Source organism: Symphalangus syndactylus, chromosome Y (assembly GCF_028878055.3).
Source record: "Symphalangus syndactylus isolate Jambi chromosome Y, NHGRI_mSymSyn1-v2.1_pri, whole genome shotgun sequence".
NCBI classification, from domain to species: domain Eukaryota; kingdom Metazoa; phylum Chordata; class Mammalia; order Primates; family Hylobatidae; genus Symphalangus; species Symphalangus syndactylus.
The window spans coordinates 27,594,001-27,600,000 of record NC_072448.2 but is presented as its reverse complement, the minus strand read 5'-3'; the positions used below and the strand labels follow the sequence as shown (position 1 = coordinate 27,600,000).

The following is a 6,000-nucleotide window of genomic DNA, read 5'->3' as shown; positions in this document are numbered from 1 at the left end:
AGAAAAAGTCTTGCTGTGTTTAACATCACTATTTCTAAAACCTTCACACTGTGACCAGCAAAAGTGGCACTGAATGCTAAACCAAAAGACACTGCTACACGAGGTTTTCCCTCTCTGGCCAGCCAGACCGCGGGTCTGCGGTCCACTTGCCAACGTGAGGCCTGGCTGGCAGTTTCATCTACCAACAGAAAGGGGTCCATTATGGAATGTTCTCTTGCATCTTCAAATTCTTCCTGCTTCGTCTCTCTTCCCCTCTGCCTGAAAAGCCTACAAGAAAGACATACAGGATAATACTGAGGGATACGAACAAAAGTAGCTCTACTATTGCCTCCAGAAGTTTAGGTTGCAGCTAATTGGCGAGAATGACACCCTCTGTATCTAGCAACTCCGCAGTGCTTTGCGTAGAAGACGCCCCATCTCAGGTTACGAAAATCTACAGAAAGGAGATGTTTAAAAAGAGAAAAGGAAAATGTTCCTAGCGATTATAATGTCTCTCTTAAACAGGGTCTTCGAAATGAGGAGAATTCAAGTAACGTGATTTGCAAATTGCAACATGAAACATAAAATGAACGGAACAAATGAAGAAATCTAGATTAGATACTCCATGGAAAAAAATGAGTACCTGGATATCTCAGCTGGCAGAGCATCAGACTTTTACTCTGAGGGTCCAGGGTTCAAGTCCCTGTTCAGGCGAACTCTTTATTTTATTCTAGATCAGGAGTCCCCAATCTCCAGTACACAGACCAGGTACCAGGCAGCGTGGCAGGACAGCCAGCGAAGCTTCATCTGTACTAATACACCAACTCCCCATAGCTCTTATGACCACCTGAGCTCCCCTGCCTCCCAGGTAAGCGGAGGCATCAGATTCTCATAGAAGCCCAAACCCTATTGTGAACTGCGCATGAAAGGGATCTAGATTGCGGGCTCCTTATGAGAATCTAATGCTTGATGATCTGTCACTGTTTTCTATCACTGCCAGATGGGACCATCTAGTTGCAGGAAAACAAACTCAAGGCTTCCAGTGATTCTACATTACGGTGAGTTGGATACTTATTTCATTATATATTACAATGTAATAACAATATAAATAAAGTGCCCAATAAATCTAATGTGCTTGAATCATCCCCAATCATCCCTCCACCCCGGCTCCCTCATCCATGTAAAAAATTGTCTTTCATGAAACGGTCTCTGGTGCCAAAAAGGTGGGGCACTGCCGCCCTAGATAGTTTATACCAATTAAACACAGGAATAGGTTCAGATACTTGTTTGTGCAGTGACTAAAACTTTGCTACTTTATGCTTTACAAATGTGAAATGATTTACATCATGAAATTACCAGCCCTAAGGGATTGCCTTAGTGAACTTGTTTTTCAAACACCAGAATACAGAAATCTAAACTATTTTAGAGATTGTTTAACTGGAGATTTGCATTTTTATGTACTTTTTAGAGAAGAATCTCCTTCAACGGTTGACTGAAAGCAAAATCAATCAAAATTTCTAAACTCTAAAAACAGATAAAGAGATATTGAAAGCAACAAAAGAGACAAAACACCTTACCTATAAAGAAAACCAATTTGCCTAACAGTGGGTATCTTATCAGAAATCACAGAGGTCAGAAAGAGTGGCACAACAGTTTTCAAGGATGGAAAGAAAAGAATTGTTAATTCTGAATTCCATATCCAGAGGAAATATCCTTTAGAACTGAAGAAGAAATCAAGACATTTTCAGAGCAAAGAAAACTAAGATAATTAGCTGCTAGCAGAATTATCCTTTAAAAAATAGCTAAATTTCTCTAGACAGAAAAGAAATGATAAAAGAATAAATCATTGACATCAGGAAAGAAGAAAGAACATGGTAAGCAAGAAAAAAAATGGATAGAAACAATACATTTTCCTTTTTCTCTTGAGCCTTCTAAATTATATTTAACAGTTGAAGCAAAATGCGTAACATGACCAGGTGTGGTGGCTCATGCCTGTAATCTTACCACTTTGGGAGGCCAAGACAGGCAGATCACAAGGTGAGGAGATAAAGACCAGCCTGGCTAACATGGTGAAACCCCGTCTCTACTAAAAATACAAAAAGTTAGCCAGGTGTGGTGGCACATGCCTGTAGTCCCAGCTACTCGGGAGGCTGAGGCAGGAGAATCACTTAAACCTGGGAGATGGAGGTTGCAGTGAGCCAAGATCATGCCACTACACTCAGGCCTGGGCGACAGAGTGAGACACTGTCTCAAAAAAAAAAAATAAATAATGTATAACATGGTCCAGTGTGGTTCTAAATATATGTAGAAGAAATAATTTAAGACAATTATATTACAAGTGGGAGAGGAAAAGTGACAAAAAGGGAGGTAAAGATGACACATATCGCTTTAACTGATAAAATAATGACACCAGTACACAGTGATAAATTAAATAAATATCTTGTAATACTTAGAAAAATCACTAAAAGAGTTATATAAAGAGATCATTTAAAAACACTACAGATAGGCTGGGCACAGTGGCTCATGCCTGTAATGCCAACACATTGGGAGGCCAAGGGGGATCACCTGAAGTCAAGAATTCGAGACCAGCCTGGCCAACATGGCGAAGCCCTGTCTTTACTATAACTACAAAGATTAGCTGGGCATGGTGGCACATGACTGTAATCCCAGCTACCTGGGAGGCTAAGGCAGGAGGAAAAAAAAAACCCATACACACAAAAAAACACTACAGATAAATGACAATGAAATTCTAAGAAGTATACAAGTAGTCCATAAAGAAGGCTTTAATACATACATATATACATACATATCCCCACAAAATGATAGTACCAGGGTACAAATAGGAAACAAACTGCTAGATTTAAGCCCTAACATATCAATAATTACATTCAATATAAATGGTCTAAAGGTACTAATTAAAAGACAGAGATTAACAGAGTAGATTAGAAAATATAATCCAACTAAATGCTGTCTACAAGAAACTTATTTCAAATATAATTATATAGACAGGTTGAAATTAAGAGTATAAAAATGTATAACATTCAAATGCTCATTAAAAGAAAGCAAAAGTGAGTATATTAATATAATATGAACTTTATTTATTTATCTATTTATTTATTTTTTTAGATAGAGTTTCACTCTTGTCACTCAGGCTAGAGTACAATGGCATGATCTCCGCTCACTGCAACCTCTGCCTCCAGGGTTCCAGTGATTCTCTTGCCTCAGCCTCCCAAGTAGCTGGAATTACAGGCATGTGCCACCACGACTGGCTAATTTTTGTATTTTTAGTAGAGACACAGTTTCACCATGTTGGCCAGGCTGATCTCGAACTCCTGACCTCAGGTGATCTACCTGCCTCAGCATCCCACAGTGCTGGGATTACAGGTGTGAGCTACCACGTCTGGCCTAAAATAAACTTTAGAACAAAGAAAAAAATTTAAAAATCCACCAAGAAGACATAACAATCCTAAATATGTATAAACAAAACAGAGTTGCAAAATACGTAAAGAAAAAATATTTAAAAAAATAGACAAATCCACAATTACATTAGAGACTTCAACACTTCTCTCATAATAATTAGTAGAAGAGCTAACAGAAAATCAGCAAAGATATTGAAGAACTCAAAATCATCTTCAGCTAACAGAATTCAGTCAAAATTTAAAGAAGAGTCCACACAAGAAAAGCAGAACACACAGAACACAGGTCAAGATAGAACATATCCTGGGCCATAAAACAAACCTCAAATTTAAAAGAATTAATTCATACGGTATGATCCCTGACCACAATGAAATCAAACTAAAAGTCAGTCACAGAAAGACAACAGAAAAATATCCAAAACTTGGAAAATGAACAACACACTACTAAATAGTACACAGGACAAAGAGAAAGCCTTAGTAGATATCCAAAAATAAATTAACCTGAATAAAAATGAAAGCACAATATATCAAAATTTTCAAGATAACCTAAAAAAAAAACACTGAGAGAGAAATATATACCACTAACTGAATACATTAGAAAAAAAAAAAAGAAGTCTCAAGCTCTTACTGGAAGAGCCCAGGTGGGAAAAAAGCAAAATAAACCCAAAGCAAATAGAAAAAAGATAACAATAAAAATAAGAGCAAACTTCAATGAAACTGAACACACACGAAAAAAGAAAAACAAACAAAAAGCTAGTTCCTTTAGAAGATAAATAAAAGAAGACCTCTAGTAAAACTGAGAAATTTTAGGAAGAGAGATGACACAAATTACCAATATCAGGAATAAAAAGGGGATATCACTATAGATACTGCTGACATCAAAAGAATATGTTTTTGGATGATTTCCTTTGAAAAACTTAGCTGGGTGCGGTGGCTCACGCCTATAATACCAGCATTTAAAAAACAATTACCTGGGCGTGGTGGCAGGTGCCTGTAATTCCAGCTGCTCAGGAGGCTGAGGCAGGAGAATCACTTGAACCAGGAGGTGGAGGTTGCAATGGGCAGAGACAGCACCATTTCACTCCAGCCTGGGCAACAAGAGCGAAACTCTGTCGCAGACCTTTTTCTCCCCCTTGTAAGGTCAGAGGCTTCCCAGGCAGGAAACAACATTTCTCTACTCTAGGTTTATCTGGCCTCACATCTCTCCCCAGTTGGGCCCAGACTCAGCCTATGCTGCAGAAATATTTAAAGTGGAGCATGTGGAGAAGGAAAAAAAAATGGAAAGTGATGTGGAAATTAAAATAGCAGCTACATCTGAATCTTAACATAGTGCTTAAAATGTACATAAACGATATTAGGAGTGCCCTGCACTTTTGTGAAAAGTTCATTTAGAAATAAACGGGAGAGAAGGTGGAGAGGAGCCAAGAACCAGCTGTCAGGGAAAGGGAAGAGGCAAGCTAGGGTTAAAAAATGAGGAAAGAAAAGCATCCTCAAGATTATTAGGAATATATATATATATATATATAATATCCTAATAATCTATAAGGATATATTATATCCTAATAATCTATAAGGATATATTATATCCTAATAATATAAATACATAATATATAATATAAATTGTTAATAAGTAAATATTTATAATTATGTTATTTATTATAAAATATTAACATAATATATTATTAATGTAATATTTTATATATCATATGTAGTATGATATATTATATCCTAATATATAAAAGTAATATTAGGATAAGAGAATACTATTGTTATGGTAAACTGAGGAATGGAGAGGCTGATATGGGAGAACAGTAGGATCTTTATTTTAAGGGACGAACCCACTCAGTGGATTCACATCCAAAAAGCTGAGCACTGGCCGGGCCTGGTGGCTCATGCCTGTAATCCTAGCACTTTGGGAGGCCAAGGAGGGCAGATTACCTGAGGTCAGGAGTTTGAGACCAGCCTGCCCAATATGGTGAAACCCCATCACTACTAAAAATAAAAAAGTTAACTGGGCATGGTGGCACACACCTGTAATTCCAGCTACTCAGGAGGCTGAGGTAGAATTGCTTAAGCCCAGGAGGCAGAGGTGGCAGTGAGCTGAGATCATGCCACTGCACCCCAGCCTGGCCTATAGAGGGAGACTCTGTCTCAAAATAAAACAAACAAAAAAAGCTGAACATTGAACAAAGACAGAGAGGGAGTTTTTATAAGCAAAACAAAGGCAGTTATTCATACAATGTGTAACCTGTGGCCTTGCATCTGCATCAAAAGAAAAACAAGAAGTGGCTAAATACAGACATTTGTAAAACATTGTTATGCTTAAGAAGCCAGGGAAAGGAGTAACAGTAAAGAAATTTGTCTTTCTCTCTTTTTTTTTCCCTTCAACCTTGCTCTTGGGGGGAACGACAGGGGTTGCATGTGTCTGGAACGCATTCCTTCGGCCTTGGCTTTTCAGACAGTGTTATAACGGTCCTTGAAATGAGCTGCTAAGCAGAGGAAAACTTGTTTCTTTTCTTTTTAACCTTTGCTTGCCTGTTACTTTTCTTGGAGTGAATGAATGCATATTTATTTTTAAATTTCTGCCTCACTCTGAATAACTCTT

At 37.8% G+C, this 6,000-nt stretch overlaps 1 non-coding gene and 1 pseudogene across 1 annotated transcript; one reads left to right on the top strand and one right to left on the bottom strand.

The window, feature by feature from the left end:
• LOC129476731 (septin-7-like) overlaps nt 1-6,000 on the bottom strand; it is a 172,681-nt pseudogene that overhangs the window by 41,868 nt on the left and 124,813 nt on the right.
• TRNAK-UUU (transfer RNA lysine (anticodon UUU)) lies at nt 621-693 on the top strand. Its single transcript has one exon. It is a non-coding gene; the product is annotated as a tRNA-Lys (tRNA).